The sequence below is a fragment of the Pseudophryne corroboree genome, chromosome 3 (assembly GCF_028390025.1).
Source record: "Pseudophryne corroboree isolate aPseCor3 chromosome 3, aPseCor3.hap2, whole genome shotgun sequence".
Classification (NCBI taxonomy): domain Eukaryota; kingdom Metazoa; phylum Chordata; class Amphibia; order Anura; family Myobatrachidae; genus Pseudophryne; species Pseudophryne corroboree.
The window spans coordinates 4,333,715-4,353,777 of record NC_086446.1 but is presented as its reverse complement, the minus strand read 5'-3'; the positions used below and the strand labels follow the sequence as shown (position 1 = coordinate 4,353,777).

The 20,063-nt window shown below is 46.1% G+C and overlaps 2 protein-coding genes across 2 annotated transcripts in view; both read left to right on the top strand.

The window, feature by feature from the left end:
• LOC135054507 (oocyte zinc finger protein XlCOF7.1-like) overlaps positions 1–20,063 on the top strand; it is a 188,370-nt gene that overhangs the window by 42,492 nt on the left and 125,815 nt on the right. The window lies entirely within an intron of this gene.
• Positions 1–20,063, top strand: part of LOC135054515 (zinc finger protein 665-like) — a 172,328-nt gene that overhangs the window by 115,744 nt on the left and 36,521 nt on the right. The window lies entirely within an intron of this gene.

Sequence of the window (20,063 nt, the reverse complement as noted above, 5' to 3'; positions counted from 1 at the left end):
GAGATGGTATCAGAGGACCCATGGCCTCTACCGCTCAGACAGGACCTGCTGCAGCAGGGGCCCTGTCTGTTCCAAGTCTTACCGCGGCTGCGTTTGACGGCATGGCGGTTGAACACCGGATCCTAAAGGAAAAGGGCATTCCGGATGAAGTCATTCCTACGCTAATTAAAGCCAGGAAAGAAGAAACCGCAAACCATTATCACCGTATTTAGCGAAAATATGTTGCGTGGTGTGAGGCCAGGAAGGCCCCAACAGAGGAATTTCAGCTGGGTCGATTTCTGCACTTCCTACAGTCAGGAGTGACTATGGGCCTAAAATTGGGTTCCATTAAGGTCCAGATTTCGGCTCTGTCGATTTTCTTCCAGAAAGAACTGGCTTCACTGCCTGAAGTTCAGACATTTGTAAAGGGAGTGCTGCATATTCAGCCCCCTTTTGTGCCTCCAGTGGCACCTTGGGATCTCAACGTGGTGTTGAGTTTCCTAAAATCACATTGGTTTGAGCCACTTAAAACCGTGGATCTGAAATATCTCACGTGGAAAGTGGTCATGTTGTTGGCCTTGGCTTCGGCCAGGCGTGTGTCAGAATTGGTGGCTTTGTCATGTAAAAGCCCTTATCTGATTTTCCATATGGATAGGGCAGAATTGAGGACTCGTCCCCAATTTCTCCCTAAGGTGGTATCAGCTTTTCACTTGAACCAACCTATTGTGGTGCCTGCGGCTACTAGGGACTTGGAGGATTCCAAGTTACTAGACGTAGTCAGGGCCTTGAAAATGTATGTTTCCAGGACGGCTGGAGTCAGGAAAACTGACTCGCTTTTTATCCTGTATGCACCCAACAAACTGGGTGCTCCTGCTTCTAAGCAGACTATTGCTCGCTGGATTTGTAGTACAATTCAGCTGGCGCATTCTGCGGCTGGACTGCCGCATCCTAAATCAGTAAAAGCCCATTCCATGAGGAAAGTGGGCTCTTCTTGGGCGGCTGCCAGAGGGGTCTCGGCTTTACAACTTTGCCGAGCTGCTACTTGGTCAGGGGCAAACACGTTTGCTAGATTCTACAAATTTGATACCCTGGCTGAGGGGGACCTTGAGTTCTCTCATTCGGTGCTGCAGAGTCATCCGCACTCTCCCGCCCGTTTGGGAGCTTTGGTATAATCCCCATGGTCCTTACGGAGTTCCCAGCATCCACTAGGACGTCAGAGAAAATAAGATTTTACTCACCGGTAAATCTATTTCTCGTAGTCCGTAGTGGGTGCTGGGCGCCCATCCCAAGTGCGGATTGTCTGCAATACTTGTATATAGTTATTGCCTAACTAAAGGGTTATTGTTGTGAGCCATCTGTTGAGAGGCTCAGGTTATAGTTCATACTGTTAACTGGGTATAGTATCACGAGTTATACGGTGTGGCTGGTATGAGTCTTAACCGGGATTCAAAATCCTTCCTTATAGTGTCAGCTCTTCCGGGCACAGTATCCTAACTGAGGTCTGGAGGAGGGTCATAGTGGGAGGAGCCAGTGCACACCAGGTGGTCTAAAAGCTTTCTTTTAGTTGTGCCCAGTCTCCTGCGGAGCCGCTATTCCCCATGGTCCTTACGGAGTTCCCAGCATCCACTACGGACTACGAGAAATAGATTTACCGGTGAGTAAAATCTTATTTTTTCTCAATTACATTTTTGCTAGCTGAAAAAAAACTATACAATTGGTGAACAAGAACTCTTGGCCGTGAAACTTGCTTTAGAGGAATGGCACAATCTTCTGGAAGGATCTCAACACATTTGGGACAATTTATACTGACCACAAAATATAATCTTCCTGAAGAACATCCATTGTCTCAACCCCAGGATGGCTTATTGGGCCATTTTCATTTCACATTTCGATTTCACACTAGCATACCGTCCCGGTTCACAGATTAAAAAAGCGGATGTGTTATCCCGGTCCATCTGCCCTGAGGAGAGTTTGGAAGTCCACCTCCCTAGTCCAGTGCTAAACCCAACGGTTTTTGTCGCAACCACAGTTCAACCTACTATTGAGAAGACTTTAGTTCCACCTGACCTTCGTGAAAAACGTCTTATCTGGGCGCATGCTTCCTGGTTTTCTGGCCAAGCTGGAATCCACCAGACCCCAGAGTTTATGCAGAGATCCTACTGGTGGCCTTCCATGAGATCCGATATCACTAACTTTATTTCTTCCTGCATCAAGTGTTCTTAGCACAAAATATCCCGTCAAGCACCCATGGGTCACCTCCAGCCATTCTATGTTCCTCTCCAACCATGGACTCCTTTGTTAATGTATTTTATTACAGACTTGCCTAACTTTCACTACAATTTGGGTGATCATCGACCATTTTTTTAAAATGGCTCACTTAATTCCCCTCAAAGGATTACCCTCCGCTTCAGAATGAGTGCTACTTTTAATTTATACTGTCTTCAAGTTATATGGATTGCCCACAGAGATGATATCGGATCGAGGTGTCCAGTTTGTAGCCAAATTTTGGAAGTCTCTTTTTTCTGTATTTCAACTCAAACTGAAATACTCTACAGCATATCACCCTCAAACTAATGGTCAGACAGCAAGAGTTAATCAGGACCTGGAAACCTTTCTTCGCATATACTTATCTACTTCACTGTCACAACTGAGGGTTTAGGCTGACGGGAGGAAGCCTCAGTTGTAGGGCTGAGATGAAATTAAACCTGGGAGGTTTAATCAGACCTCTGGACATGTAAGTGCAGAATAATTACCCGAAGGTGTGACCATGACAACCAAGTTAAAATTCAAAATAAAAGTTTATTAACAGACTCCGTGATACAACAAGCAGCATTCAAGGTTAGCAATTGACAGTGTCAAATAACACAGTTCCTGGAACACGTAACCGTAGAAGGTATTGCAGAGCACTGGTAGGTTAGAACAGATGTTAAAGTCCTTTGATAGAAATCTTTACCAGGCCTGGTCGTAGTAGTGGAGATAGCCGAGGAACATGCCAGTAGTTGTAACAGGTGAATCTGGTAATTTGAGTAAGCTGCTGTATCAGCTGGATGGAACCAGCCAGGTGGTAAAACACGGAGTGGATGCTGAATGGAATCAGCCAGGTAATGAAACACAGAGTGGGTGCTGAATGGAATCAGCCAGGTACTAAAGTCACGGAGAGGGTGCTGGATGGAACCAGCCAGGTGATGAAATACAGAGTGGATGATGTGAGATGCTAGTGAGCGTAGAAACAGAATAGCTGATAGATGATTACCGGTGGTAGTGGATACTGCTGGTAAGATAGGATCCGCTGGATCAGCACCGGTGTTCCGTAGAAGCTGGAATCTGTTTGAAAGCTGGCTGCTGGAAGCAGGTAGTAGATAGCTGGAAACTGGACAGCCACGGAGGACTGTAAAGTCAGGCTGCACCGCAGGATGGAAAGCAGGTGCGGGTCTCTTTGTGGATGCTGGAGACAGGAACTGGAACCTGGAGAAACAAGCCACAGGAGAGAGAGACTGGAACAAGGTATGACATTCAAAGCACTGACATCTATCTGGCCTAGACACAGGATACTTATACCTGCTGCTATGCAGGCATTGGCTAGGCAATTATGCAGATTCCAGAGATGGTGGATTGGAGGAATTGGAGCATGTAATCAAATTCAACATGGCTACGCCCATGCTGGAACCTGGAGGGAAAACTGGTTTGAAATGTAATGTGCAAACATAGTGATAATGGCGGCGCCAGCCGCGGAGGACAGGAGACGCCAGATGACAGTTATATGCTGAGACACGTGGAGGACAGCGGAGGCCGCGGCAGGCATAATAACCCACTCTGAGAACCTGCAGCAATATCACAGGAACGGCGGCGGAGGACGGGAGACGCCATGTTGAATTCAAACATGGCGCCGCTGCGGTAGTGTCTCAGAATGACAGGAGGGATGCACAGAGTGTTGACACAGATAAGATCCGGACTTGGAACGCTGGGCCAGTCTCAGAAGACACCTGAACGGCAGGTAATGGCGTCCAGATACCCGGATCGTGACATTCACAAGGTGACTGGATATAGCTACTCCCATGGGCAGAATTTTCTCGTAATAATTCTTATCACTCCTCCTCCAAAATCACTCCATTTTCCATCCCCTATGGCCTGCACCCACGAGTTCCAGAATTTCTAAGCTTACCTACTCAAAACCTCCCAGCAGTTTATTCTTCTGTTCATATATTTTCAGACATTTTCAGAAATTTGGAAACAAGTACATACGGCTCTTCGCAAGTCTTCTAAACGCTACAAGTTTTGGGCTGACAAAAAGAGACAAGCAGTGCCCAGTCTTAAAATTGGAAATCTAGTGTGGCTGTCTTCTCGGAACAGGAGAGCCCGTTTCTTAAACCGAATCCAGTCCGGAAATATCAGTTTCAGCTAGTGCTTCCGTGACAACAGGGACATGACTGGCAAGGTGAGGGGGTCTGGGAGTGTCACAGTGACATCACTTATATCTATAGTAATAATACAAGGACATGACTGGGGAGGTGAGGGGATCTGGGAGTGTCACAGTTACATCACTAATATCTATAGTAATAATACAGGGACATGACTGGCAAGGTGAGGGGGTCTGGGAGTGTCACAGTGACATCACTTATATCTGTAGTACTAATACAGGGACATGACTGGGGAGGTGAGGGGATCTGGGAGTGTCACAGTTACATCACTAATATCTATAGTAATAATACAGAGACATGACTGGGGAGGTGTGGGATCTGGGAGTGTCACAGTTACATCACTAATATCTATAGTAATAATACAGAGACATGACTGGGGAGGTGATTGGATCAGGCAGTGTGTGCAGTGATATTTGTTTTTTCCACCAATACACAGGAATACACAGTAGTGAGGAAGACATCCGGCGAGCATGAGACTATCAGCAGTCGCCCCCTTGTGTCAGGAGGACTAAGCAGGACCCAGAGCCCCATCCTGGTGCCTTCATTTTACTCACTGATACATGAGAGAGACAATGACCAAAAGATCCTGGAACTCAAGAACAAGATCATTCAGCTGCTGACTGGAGAGGTGACTGCTGGGAATTGGGCATTATACAGTAACACCAGGAGATGTGTCTGGGTGATGACTGGAGAGGTGACTGTTGGGAATGGGACATTATACAGTAACACCAGGGGATGTGTCTCGGTAATGACTGGTGAGGTGACTGCTGGGAATGGGACATTATAAAGTAACACCAGGGTATGTGTCTGGGTGATGACTGTATCATTGTGTGTGTCAGGTTCCTATAAGTTGTCAGGATGTCACTGTCTATGTCTCCATGCAGGAGGTGGAGTGTATAGAGGAACACAGGGGTCTGTACAAGGACGTGATGATGGAGACTCACCGGCCCCTCACATCACTGGGTAAGAGGAGACTGTCAATGTATTGTACAGGGGAGAGCAGGTATGGTGCCCTTATATACACACATCACCTGATAATCACATATATACACTGTACTCAGTCACTTTTGTGTCTCCTACAGATGGGCCCAGTAACAGAGATACCCCAGAGAGATGTCCCCGTCCTCTGTATTCCTGTACAGAGGAGAATCACAGGATTCCACAGGAGGATCAGGTAGATTTAGGGTCTCACCAATATACCAAAGTGACTGTCACTGTATGATGTGTAGAGGAGCTTTGTGTGTCCTATATACTAATACTATACTGTTTACTCTCAATGAATTCACACTTTATTATTTTATTGGTTATTTAGAGTGAAGATCTGATGGATATGAAGGCAGAAGATATAGAGGGAGAAGAGACATATGTGACTGATATAAAGGCAGAAGATATAGACGGAGAAGAGACATATGTGACTGATATGAAGGCAGAAGATATAGAGGGAGAGGAGACATATGTGACTGATATGAAGGCAGAAGATATAGAGGGAGAAGAGGCATATGTGACTGATATGAAGGCAGAAGATATAGAGGGAGATGAAGAGACGTATGTGACTGATATGAAGGAAGAAGATATAGAGGGAGAAGAGACGTATGTGACTGATATGAAGGCAGAAGATATAGAGAGAGAAGAAGAGACATATGTGACTGATATGAAGGCAGAAGATATAGATGGAGGAGAAGAGATGTATGTGACTGATGTGAAGGCAGAAGATGTAGATGGAGAAGAAGAGGCGTATGTGACTGATATAAAGGCAGAACATATAGATGGAGAAGAGATGTATGTGAAGGGTGATCAGCAGTGTAAGGCGGAGACAATCCCTACAGATACCAGCACACGTAAGTAATAAACATGAGTTGAAATGTTCTGGGGTAATTAGCTTGGTAGAGGGGTGTATTGGTGCAGTGTCTAGATGCTTAATCAGGATCCAAACACAGCTTCTTGGAGGTATAGCCCAACCTTCAGCCTGGCTTGGCTTCCCAGCCTACTCACATTTAAGACTCCCTGGTCTGGCTTCTTCACAGCAACAGAAGTTCAGTCACAGGGTTTGGTGGTCTTCCCTGTTTCCTGTAAGTTTAGACACTGACCTCCTGTCTCCCAGTTGCTTCCTAGCGCACTGAGCTGTTTGACTGCCACCGCAGCCTGATTGGCTTTCCCAACCCCACTTGGGCTGGATACACAGGTCGCAGCCTGTCCTGTTGTCAGGAATCGACTTACCACAGCTGCATCTGTCCGTCGGTGCGGTCTCCGTCCGGGGTCCCTACGTCTCGCTGTCACTGGTTTCCCTGTTGCCGGATGCCATCCTGGGCCTAGGAACGCTCCTGTTGTCAGCGGGCGTGCATACACGCCGCGTTCCCGCCGGGCCGCGGCATGGGCGCCGCCATGACAGTTTTCCTCAGACTACTGCATCAGCCAATTTGGAGCTTGGCCGCACCTCCTCATTTCACTTCCAGCCAATGCCTGCAGTCCGGGGGGTATATCAGGAGCAGCAGGGTGAGTCAGTCCTTGTCCTGGACTTCGTGTCACTCCCATGACCTGTGTGTCTGGCTCAGTTCCCCTGTGTACCTGTTCTGCCTTCCAGTTTGAACCTGATCCTCCATGGAACCACAAGCACCAGCAACCCTGGTACCTCTGGTCAGGCTTCACACCTTTAACATCTACAGTGCGCACCAGCCTCTGCAGTAGAGACTTCCCTCCAGGGGCATCTCGTTACCTACACCTGTTTATCAGCCTACAAGCTGCCAGTGTTATCTCCAACTGCACTGTGAACCTTAACGCTAGTCTCCTGCAACTGCTACCAGCCTTGCTGTTCCCACCATCATCTCTGCTGGCCCCACAATTCCAGAACTTTCAGTTCCCATACCGACACATCGATCCCCTGATCGATTGAACTCATTATACAACTTTGCCATAGACTCTCAGCTTCCATGCTGCTCATTCTCATCTGCATCGTTACTGTTATTATTTCTGCTGCCATACTATTTCAACTTATTGTTTAATAAAACCACTTTGCGCACATGCGCAGGAATCCAATCCGGCCTCCTCTCTTCCTCCACATTACTACCACTGACCCACTAGCGCCCACTTCTGGGAACACAAACTAAACAGAACCTGACAGTAAGTCCAGGACCGATGGACTCGGATGGTGGTCAGAGTGTGGGGTCAGGGGCCTTACAAACTCTGGTCTCCCGCTTGGATGGTCAAGAGGCTGCGCAGCAGCAGATGTTCCAGTTCCTGCAAGGAATGTCTTCCCGGCTCGATACTCTACAACAATCCCTGCCTAGTGCTCTCAATCCTCCAGTTCCAGTTACTCCCGCTCCTGCAAGTTCAGCGGGTTCTTCTTCACCGGCTGCATCAACTCCAGTGTCACGCTTGCACCTGCCCGTGCCTAGCAAATATGATGGCAGTCCCAAGTTATGAAGCGGGTTTCTTAATCAATGTGAAATCCAGTTTGAGTTGTTATCACACAATTTTCCCACGCCAAGATCCAAGTTTGCTTATATTATTTCACTGCTCTCTGGATCAGCCTTGAGCTGGGTGTCTCCTCTGTGGGAGCGTGCTGACCCCCTTATGAATAACTACACCGAATTTGTGTCAACCTTCAGACGCATCTTTGATGAACCAGGTCGCGCAACATGAGCTTCTGCAGATCTTATCCAACTCCGTCAAGGTACCCGTAGCATGGATCAATACGTCATCCAGTTCCAGACGTTGGCTGCAGAGATTCAATGGAATAACCAAGCGCTGGTAGCAGCCTTCTGGCATGGACTCTCTGACCGAATTAAAGATGAATTAGCCACCCGTGACATTCCTGAACAATTATCAAATTTAATTTCTTTATGTATCAAGTTGGACTCTCGCATTCGCGAACGCAACAGTGAGCATGCTCGTAGTGAGCCCCGCAAGCCGAGAATGGTAACTCCGACACAATTTCAGTTCCACCTACTGACGAGCCTATGCAAATTAATAGGTCCCGCTTAACCCCTGAGGAGCGGTCAAGAAGACTTCGAGAGAGACTGTGTCTTTATTGTGCGGCTACAGGTCACCAAATCAATTCTTGTACGTTCGGGAAACGCCAGATCCTGACTTGTAAAGGAGGAGTCAAGTTGGGATTTTCTAGACAAGCTCCTTCAAATCAAGACCTTATCCTTCCTGTGACCTTAGAGTCTAGGGCGGGACTCCAGTCTGTATCCGCGTTAGTGTACTGTGGAGCGGCCGGAAACTTCATTACCCAAGCTGCAGTTGATAAGTTCCGTCTGCCTATCTGCGAACTCATTTATCCAGCCTATATCACTGCAGTGGATGGTAGCCGAATCTCCAAGGGTTCCATCTCTCATCAAACCAAGCCATTTGTTCTGGGAGTCGGGTTCCTGCATTCGGAAATCAATTGAGTTTCTAGTCATCCCTCAGGCAACCCAGGAGATCGTTTTGGGTATGCCCTGGCTCCAGCTACATCCGCAGATTGACTGGTCCACGTTACAACTGACTTCTTGAGGTTCACACTGCCATCAGTCTTGCCTAGCCCAAATTCATCCTGTGAGGTCTTCAGAAGTTAAAGTTCAGTCAAGTCTTCCTGTGGCCTACCAAGATTTCTCTAACGTCTTCAGCGAAAAGGCCGCCGATGTTCTGCCGCCCCATAGAGAGTGGGATTGCCCCATCGATCTCATTCCTGGCAAGAAGCCACCTAGAGGGCGTACTTATCCGTTATCCGAACCTGAAACCGAGGCAATGAGTGAGTACACCAGGGAGAATTTACAGAAAGGATTCATCCGCCCTTCGTCTTCACCCGCTGGAGCGGGTATTTTCTTTGTTAAAAAGAAAGATGGAGGATTATGTCCATGCATCGATTACCGGGGGCTCAACGATATTACCGTCAAAAACAGCTATCCACTACCTCTCATCACTGAATTGTTTGACAGAGTCAAGGGAGCCCGCATCTTCACTAAATTAGATCTCCGCGGTGCCTACAATCTCATCAGGATCCGAAGTGGTGATGAATGGAAAACTGCTTTTAATACTCGGGACGGTCATTACGAGTACCTAGTAATGCCATTTGGATTGAGCAATGCCCCAGCAGTGTTCCAGCACTTTGTTAACAAAATTTTCTATGATGTCCTGTATAAATATCTCGTAGTCTACCTGGATGATATCCTTATCTTCTCTCAAGATCTCTCCTCACATCGCCTACAAGTTCATGAGGTCCTCCGACGTCTTCGTGAGAACCGTCTCTACGGCAAGTTGTCTAAATGTACCTTCAAAGTTTCTTCCATACCCTTCCTAGGGTATATAATTTCTGGATCGGATCTCCAGATGGACCCGACAAAATTAGAAGCTATTGCTAATTGGTCTATTCCGAGCACTCTCAAGTCCATTCAACGGTTCCTGGGATTCGCTAATTATTATAGGAAGTTCATCAGAGGATTCTTAACTCTCATTGCTCCTATTAACAGCCTAACTCGAAAGGGGGCAGATCATTCCAACTGGTCAGAAGATGCCTTGGCTGCATTTCAAAAGATCAAGCAGGCTTTCATGTTTGCCCCAGTTCTGTCGCAACCAGATGTTAACAAGCCATTCGAGTTGGAGGTAGATGCTTCCACAGTGGGAGTTGGAGCTGTTCTCTCCCAAATAGGGGCTGATGGGAAGATTCATCCTTGTGGGTTCTTCTCTCGCAAATTCCTTCCTGCGGATGCTAATTATTCCATCGGTGACCAAGAATTACTGGCGATCAAGCTGGCTCTTTAGGAGTGGAGGTATCACCTGGAAGGGGCAAAGTTTCCATTTAACATCTACACGGATCACAAGAACTTGCTCAACTTAAAGGATGCCCAGTGTCTTAATCCTCGCCAGTCCCGGTGGGCTATGTTTTTCTCTCATTTCAACTTCAAGCTTCATTTCCGCCCAGGTTCTCAGAATACCAAAGCTGATGCTCTGTCCCGATCTATGGAATCCGAAGAGGAGACGTCCGATCCAGTTCCGCATTCCATTCTGAATCCAGTTGTGTTTGCCTCGTCTCAAGTTACTCCTGTTCCGCCTCCTGGCAAGATTTTTGTTTCTCCTGAGCTTCGTTCCAAGTTACTGTCTTGGGCTCATCAGTCTAAGTTCACTGGGCATCCTGGTGTCCTAAAGACTTTGAAGTTCCTGTCTGAAACTTACTGGTGGCCGAAAATGAAGGTCGACATCAAGGACTTTGTGGTGTCCTGTCCCAAGTGTGCTCAACACAAGACTCCCCCGTCAGTCTCCGGCAGGTCTGTTACAGCCGTTATCAGTACCCAGCCGTCCCTGGTCACACCTGTCCATGGACTTTATCTCTGATCTACCCTCCTCTCAAGGATTCAATACCATCTGGGTAGTTGTCGACAGGTTTACCAAAATGGCCCATTTTGTTCCACTCCAAGGTCTTCCTTCTGCTCCGAAACTTGCTCAAGTCTTCCTACGGGAGATTTTTTTTTTTACATGGACTGCCTACTGAGATTATATCTGACCGTGGAGTTCAGTTCGTGGCAAGATTTTGGAGAGCCCTTTGTTCTGCCCTGCTAGTCAACCTTAAGTTTTCATCAGCCTACCACCCTCAGACGAATGGACAGACGGAAAGGGTGAATCAAGAATTGGAGACCTTCTTAAGGCTTTATGTTTCATCTTCCCAAGATGACTGGGTAGACCTGTTCCATGGGCTGAATTCGCTCACAACTTTCTCTATCATACTGCCACGGAAACCACTGTATATGGGCAACATCCTCGTGTCCCAGATTTCCAAGACCTACCTAACATCGATGTTCTTGCCGCCACTTCTGTTCTAAGTCAGTTTTCATCAACTTGGAAGAAAATTCATGTTTCCCTTAAAAAGGCTTCAAGTCGATACAAGTTCTTTGCCGACCACAAAAGACATGCAGTTCCCAGCCTAAAACCCAATGATAAGGTTTGGCTTTCCACTCGGAACCTTCGTCTCAGAGTGCCGTCAATTAAGTTTTCACCACGCTTCATTGGTCCCTTTCCCATTGACAGTCATCAGTCCTGTGGCCTACAAGCTCAAATTGCCTCCTTCTTTACGAATACCTAATGCCTTTCATGTCTCTCTCCTCAGACCTTTGATCCTGAATCGTTTCCAAAGAGCTCTTCCAGTTGGTCCCAAAATAAGAACCCAGCGGGGCATTGAGTTCGAAATAGAGAAGATTCTGGATTTCCGTTGCCGGTGCGGTCGTCTGCAATATCTCATCGACTGGTCTGGTTATGGTCCTGAGGAGAGGAGTTGGGTAAATGCTACAGATGTCCATGCTCCAAGGATGTTCCATGTTTTCCGCAGAACTCATCTTTCCAAGCCACGTGGGTGTTCGGTGCCCACCCGTAAAGGAGGGGGTACTGTCAAGAATCGACTTACCACAGCTGCATCTGTCCATCGGTGCGGTCTCCGTCCGGGGTCCCTACGTCTCGCTGTCACTGGTTTCCCTGTCGCCAGATGCCATCCTGGGCCTAGGAACGCTCCTGTTGTCAGCGGGAGTGCATGCACGCTACGTCCCCGCCGGGCCGCGGCATGGGCGCCGCCATGACAGTTTTCCTCAGACTACCACTTCAGCCAATTCGGAGCTTGGCCGCACCTCCTCATTTTACTTCCAGCCAATGCCTGCAGACCGGGGGGTATATCAGGAGCAGCAGGGTGAGTCAGCCCTTGTCCTGGACTTCGTGTCACTCCCATGACCTGTGTGTCTGGCTCCGTTCTCCAGTTCCCCTGTGTACCTGTTCTGCCTTCCAGTTTGAACCTGATCCTCCGTGGAACCACAAGCACCAGCAACCCTGGTACCTCTGGTCAGGCTTCACACCTTTAACATCTACAGTGTGCTCCAGCCTCTGCAGTAGAGACTTCCCTCCAGGTGCATCTCGTTACCTACACCTGTTTATCAGCCTGCAAGCTGCCAGTGTTATCTCCAACTGCACTGTGAACCTTAACGCTAGTCTCCTGCAACTGCTACCAGCCTTGCTGTTCCCACCATCATCTCTGCTGGCCCCACAATTCCAGAACTTTCGGTTCCCATACCGACACATCGATCCCCTGATCGATTGAACTCATTATACAACTTTGCCATAGACTCTCAGCTTCCACGCTGCTCATTCTCATCTGCATTGTTACTGTTATTATTTCTGCTGCCATACTATTTCAACTTATTGTTTAATAAAACCACTTTGCGCACATGCGCAGGAATCCAATCCGGCCTCCTCTCTTTCTCCACATTACTACCACTGACCCACTAGCGCCCCCTCCGGGAACACAAACTAAACAGAACCTGACAGTAAGTCCAGGACCGATGGACTCGGATGGTGGTCAGAGTGTGGGGTCAGGGGCCTTACAAAATCTGGCCTCCCGCTTGGATGGTCAAGAGGCTGCGCAGCAGCAGATGTTCCAGTTCCTGCAAGGAATGTCTTCCCGGCTCGATACTCTACAACAATCTCTGCCTAGTGCTCTCATTCCTCCAGTTCCAGTTACAGATATATTGACACAACAGCGGATTTGCACCAAACGGTCAAAGCTTTTGGCTTCCCAGCATGCAACGGGCCCATCGATATATCCCCCCTCCTGGCTCAGGCATATCAGTTTTTTTGTTTGGTGCGGCAGGAGCTAAACCATGGTCAATGGGCTGCTGATTTTTTAGCTGCCATAATCTTTTTTTATTTTATTTTTATAGTCTTACTATTTTTTTGAGCCATCTTTCTAAAAAGCGTCTTCAACATACCTTAGAAAGAGTCGCTCCAACAGCTCTCCGCCGGGTCGCGACACCGCTTACCAATGTGTACAGTGCTGTTTCAGCGGGCGTCTGTCGGATGTACTAGACAGTTCAGCAGACATTACCAGGCTGTAGCTGGAGCACGGGGAAGAAGGTAAGGCATCGGTTCCACTTAGAGGGGGAACACAGACACAGGCGCACTGTTTTGGGTGTAGACTACCAAACAGTCGCTGATGCAGCTGCCATCTAGGGTGCACCAGCGCTAGGCTGTAGGGATCATAGGCTCCAGGGCTAGTATGAGGTCATGATCCCTAGGGTTGATGTTAGCAGTGGGACCCAGATGCTCCCTTGGTCGTCCCTCCCCCCCGGTTCATGACCAGTGTCCTCTGAGTTTCTCGCCATGAACTGAATTCCTACTTCCGTCTGAGATGCTGTGTATATAAAAGGACCCAGTAGCAGAATAGGCGGCTGGGTGATTGGTGCGTCAGTGTCACTTGGGTGTCTCTGTTCACTGTAGGTTCACGGGGCAAGTGTGTACACTATTAGCGTCTGGATCCACTCGGCGTTCGCTAACATAATTGATCAATCCTGGAAGCAGGGTAAAGTCTCCCTGTATCCCACTCTCCTGAGCCGGTGATACAGCACTAAGTCTCCATCTACCTTTGAGTATGAATAGTTGGATAAGTGCTTGATGCATAGGAGTCTGATAAATATTGCTGCTGTTTCTTTCGCTGATGCGACTGAATATGTTTAAAACTCTTGTATTAGGTAATGCAGTAATATGTATCTCCTACATACTTGAAAGTATTTGTAGTTGATTATGTGCTCATATTGCTTATTATACTAAGGTATAACCTGTGACTGATTGCTAGCGTTATTGCTGAGTTTACAATACTTTTGTCAGTTTCCTGTGCATTCCGATCCTCAATGCTGGTGCAAAGCAGGGTAGGGTCGGATTGTGCGTCACTTTAGCAAAATTTAAAGTGATTACAGTCACAAATTGTGTAGTTAACACTGTACAAGTGTGTGATTATCATGTCTAAGAGCGGCAACCTGTCAGGATCTGGTTCAGATTGATTTGTGTGCAAATTGTTTTAGCTTTCACCAAAGTCTCTTGAAAAATCCTAAGCAGACACAGGTGCAAGTGGATCCCCGATAGGCTACTTTTGCACAGACATTATTCAGTATAGCTGAGCGGAAAATGCCAACTTCTGTACCAGAGATAGGTTACACTATTAACCCTTACAAGCAGGATTACACCTGGGGTTTATTACATCCAGCAGAGGAAGCAGCAGCCTCTCAACAAAAACAGGCTGAAAAACCAGTAACAGGTAAATCACATAGACATGAAACAACATCTTCACAGTCTACACATGTTTCAGATGAGGATTTGTCGGAGGATGAAGACTCATCACACTCTGGTTCTGCATACGTAGATGAGGAGGAAGTCCTCAGCTCAGTGGACATATCTAAGCTAATTAATGCAATGAAAGCTATTCTATCCTTAGAGTAGGCAACAGAATCTAAGGCACCTGTGTTTAAACATCCCAAAACAGTTAGGACTGAGTTTCCTGGGTCAGAACAGCTGACAGAAATTATGGAAGAGGCTTGGGTTACGCCCAGTAAGAAGTTTAGAATTAGATGGAAATGGAATTCCAATTATCCTCTTCCGGATGGGGACTGTTTAAAAAGGGCTCCCAAAGTAGATATGCATGTCATTCGATTGGTGTGAAAATCTACATTACCTCTGCCTTTAACATCATTAAATGATGTCACGGATAGGAGAGTTAATGGTTTTCTAAAAACAATTTTTTCCTTGACTTAGGCAATCATAAGAGCAGCCATGGCTTCAGCCTGGATGGGGAAAGCAGTGCCTGCCTGGGCTGATGCATTGGAGTAAGATCTTTCAATGACATCTAGAGAGCAAGAATGCCATATTGCACATATCAAACAGGCGGCGATGTTTATGGAAGAAACAGCCTTGGATATGGGTACAATTGTCTCTCAGGCATCAACTTCAGCAGTAGTCGCTCGCAGAGTGGTTTGGATACATAGATGGAAAGCTGATTCAGAATCCAAGAAGGTTCTGGGGTCTTTGCCTTTTACTGGAGATATTCTTTTTGGTAAAGAATTAACCAGTATTTTGGAGTCAGAAGCAGACTCCAAGAAAGTGAAGTTTCCTTACACATACACACATTCAAGCCTAGATTTCCAGCTTTCGGCTCTTTCGGTTTCAAGGAAAAGGAACAGGTAATGGCAAGCAGTCCCAATACAACAAGTCTGGTAAGACTGAAAAGCATTGGGCTACCAGAGGACCAACTTCCAAATCAGAAGATAAGCCATCAGCTTGTTGGTGCGGGCCTCCACCTGGGGGGCCCAGGGTAAAAGGCTGTCTTCAGTTTGCACAGATCTGGCAGCAGTCTACCTCAGATGCCTGAGTGCAAGAAGAGATATCTCATGGTTATGCATTTGCTTTCAAGAAACACCCTCCTCAAATATTTTTTTGTACCAGCCCGTCTGTGGTAGAGACGAAAGCCAAGGCTTTGCAAGAGCCAGTTCAGAAATTGCTTCAGTCAGGGTTAATCATTCCAGTTCCTCCTGCACAACGAGGACAGGGTTTCTACTCCATCCTTTTTCTAGTCCAGAAGCCAAATGGGTCGTTCCGGCCCATACTTAATCTAAAAATGCTGAACAAGTACATTTGGGTGCCTCGGTTTCATATGATGACTTTGTGTTCCATCATTTTGGCCATAGAGCCAGGGGATTTTATGGTGTCCCTGGATATCCAGGATGCTTACCTACATGTTCCTATAGCCTTAGGTTCGCTATCCTCCAATAGCATTTTCAGTTCCAGGCTCTGCCATTCAGATTGGCCACAGCCCCCCGGAGTATTTACGAAAATTATGGTGATAATGGCAGCTTATCTCCACCTGCAGGGGATAAGAATTTTTCCATACCTCCAAGATCTTTTAATCCTGGCACAGTCTCAGGAGTTGCTTCTGTGTCATCTGCAACAGACAATAGAGTGTCTGCAGAAGCACAGTTGGCTCATAAATTGAGCAAAATCATCTCTGGTTCCGTCATGGAGGATGACTCACTTGGGGACTGTGTTGGTTTTAAGCCCTCAGAGTAGTTTTACCTCTGAACAAAATATCCAAAGTTCAGTCAAGGATTCAAGAGCTGCTACACAGTCGGAAGGTATCCATTCACGCAGCAATGCATGTAATGGGATTGATGGTGTCAACATTCGACATGGTAGAGTATAGTAACATAGTAATTGAGGATGAAAAGAGGCAAAATGCCCTTCGCGTTCAACCTGTATTCTGTATTAAGTTGAGTTGATTATACTGTACCTGCTGAAGAATGTTTTATGACAAGTTAACAACTATAAATCATGTTACACCCGGATTGACAATGTCAATATTGTAAATGTTATAACCTTAGATATCCTTTTCAATCAGAAATTCATCCAATCCTTTTTTAAATGCATTTACAGAGTCCACCATTACCACCTTCCCTGGCAGGGAATTCCAAATCCTTATTGCCCTAACTGTGAAGAACCCTTTCCTCCATTGCGTACGGAATTTTCTCTCCTCCAGCCTTAGCGAGTGCCCACGTGTCCTAATCAGAGTTCTGTTAATAAATAATTCCTCTGATAACTCTTTGTGATGCCCCTTTACATATTTGAAGATAATAATAATAATGTCTCCTCTTAGACGCCTCTTTTTCCAATGTATACATGTTCAACCTAGTAAGCCTTTCCTCGTAATCCAGTCCCTCTAGCCCTTTAGTCAATTTAGTAGATCGCCTTTGAACCCTTTCGAGTTCCCAATATCTTTTTTATACAGTGGTGCCCAAAACTGAACACAATATTCCAGGTGCGGACGTACCAATGATTTGTACAGCGGCAGTATGCTCGGTTCCATTCGAGAATATCTGATCCTTACCAAATGGAATGGTTTTCATCAGACTATAAAAATGCAGACTATGGTGCTTACTCTGGAAGTAATTAGCCTGGTGGTGTCGAAGTCAAAAATATTACATACTGAAAACATACAAACTCCACACATTATGAGTCGCTATGCGTGCAAATACGCGCAGTGAGCACAGCAATATATGGTAGCATATGCATTCACAAGCCACAAGGATATATTCAACACATATTTCATACCACACAAATTAAACATGTCAAGCACTAGACATTAAAAGGTTTTAAATTATATAATGGAGTATAACATCATGTATATGTATTAATGGAACGGAGCAAGATGGACATGTCATGCTTGGTGTCAAAATGATCGGAGGAATATGTGGATTGGTTTGGTGCCTGTGGTTGGATTGTAGCACATTGCAAGGAGTAGTTATGATTAAATGTAGGAATATAAAGCCACAATTCTGAAGTGAACAAAGGATTTCCAGAAGACACATGGGCCAGCAACCTAGAACACATGGGCCAGCCCTCACACTGACCAATGACACATCATGAATGAGAAAGTTCCCTCCCCTGGACCAATAACAAGACATGTACTCCCCCAACATACACAGTGTATAGCTGATCCCAGACACAAGAAGTTCTGTTTGCTGGTTACTGTTCAAGATGCTGTTCTTTGCTGTTCTGTGTAGCTGCTGTTGAGGCAGATCCAAAGATGGAGAAAAGTGTTCATTAAGGGAAATGGTATCGTATGCTGGCTGTGGCTGTGGTTGTAACTGTATGGATTCTTGCTTCCTGTGTAATTGTAACCATGTAACCATATATATACTGTACATGTGATATATTGTATACATATCCTTTTAATATCAAATATATACATCAATGAGCTTTGGAACTCATAAATGTGTGCATGTACTTGTTTTCTCTTAAGGGATGTAGTACAGCGCACTTTTATTGTATATGGTAATAAGATGCGCCTTGCGTCCACAACATATAGTAGCGCTGGCATTTTAAATATTTATTAGAAAGTAATTTGAATCTTACAGTGGCTACAGACATCCCATCTGGACAAAAGGAGACCCTTTTGGATATCAGATTGTGTCAGTCTTCAGGGCTGGGGAGCGGTGTCAGGGAGGATTTGTTTCCAGGGGCAGTAGACAAAGGAAGAAATAAGCCTGCCAAAAATTATATTGAAACTCCGGGCCATAATATCGTGCTGGTTAAGGCAAAGGACATCCTTTGGGGAAACCAGTTCAGATCCGCTTGGACAATGCAATGGCAGTAGCGTACCTCAACCATCAGGGAGGAACTCTCAGCCAGACAGCAATGAAGGAGGTAAGTCACACGTTTAAAGTGGGCAGAACTACATCTTCCAGCCTTTTCCGCAGTGTTCGTTCTGGGAGTCCGAAACTGGGAAGCAAATTTTCTCAGTCGACACACTATTCATGGAAACGAATGGGCTCTACAGCCGGACATCTTCCAGACCCTGGTCGACAGGTGGGGGTTGCCAGAGATAGATCTCATAGCGTCCTGTCAGAACAACAAAGTTCCTGCATACAGGTCAAGAACAAAGGATCCCAAAGTGATCTTTGTGGATGCCCTGTCGGTACGATGGGACTTTCATCTGGCCTATGTGTTTCCACCAATCGCCTTATTATCCAGGGTGGTGAGAAAGGTAAAGCAAGGAAAGAATGCTGTAATACTAATAGCTCCGGCTTGGCCCAGAATACATTGGTACACAGATTTGCAGAGTATGTCAATGGGTGCTCCATTCCTACTCCCTCAACGTCCACATCTACTGACTCAAGGTCCTTGTTATCACAGACACTTTGATCGACTGTCTTTGACGGCGTGGCTCTTGAGACCTCTATCCAGGGTCTTTGATTACCTTGGAGATGGGCTGGTACAAAAATATCTTTGAGGAAGATTCTTCCTGAAGGAAAAAGCGTAACCTTGAGACACTGCTTCTTATAAAATAAGGTATCTGGGGTGGAATTTTTCGAAACCTGTGCAAAAAGAAAAAGTCTGCTACCACCCTGGGGTCCCCCAGGTGGTGGCCCGCACCATCAAACTGACGGCTTGTCTTCTGGTTTAGAAGCTGGGCATCTGGTTGACCATGTCTGTTTTCTTTGTCCATTCCTGTTCCTAGTCTTACCAGATCTGTCTGGCTGAGACTGTTTGCTGTAAGCCTTTTCTTTAGCTTTACCCTGGACCCAAAAGGGCCAGAAAGCTGGAAACTTGGGTTTAGTCTTATATGTGATGGGAAACTTCGCCTTTTTGGAGCCTGCTTAAGACACAAGAATATTATCTAGTTGTGTACCAAACAGAATATTTTCAACAAAAGACAAAGATTACAGAACCTTCTTGGATTCTGAGTCAGCCTTTCATGCACGTAGCCAAATAGCTCGGTGAGCTGCTACTGAGGGAGCTACAGCCTGGCAAGCTACTATACTGATATCCAGGGCAGCTTCTTCCATAAAAGCAGCTGCCTGCTTTATACATGCAATATAGGATAACTGTTTTATCGTAGCTGTTGAAAGATCATCTTCCATCGCTTCTGCCCAGCCTGCTACTGCTTTAGCCACCCAGGCTGTGGCCATAGCTGGGCTAGTCACTGCCCCTGCTCAGCAAAAAACAGTCTTTAAAAATCTGCCAACCTTTCTGTCAGACCCATCGTTTAACGATGTTGAAGGCAGAGGTAATGTAGATTTGCGCACAAATTGAACTACATGCGCATCTACTTTGGGAGGAACCTCCCTTTTTAATCCGTCCACAGTAGGAAAAGTATAAAAAGAACCCCTTTTTTTTGGGAATCTTACATTTTCTTTTCTTTTATATGTTTTTTTATTGAAGCAATGTATATATCAGCAAACAGAATACAATCAACATTAAGGAAGTTGTACATATCATATGCTTATCACAATAAACTATAAACCATTAGTACCATTTAGTTGACTTTTGTTTGAGCATTCCAAGATCAGAGACAAATAAATACAAACACTACAGATAATGTACTAAATC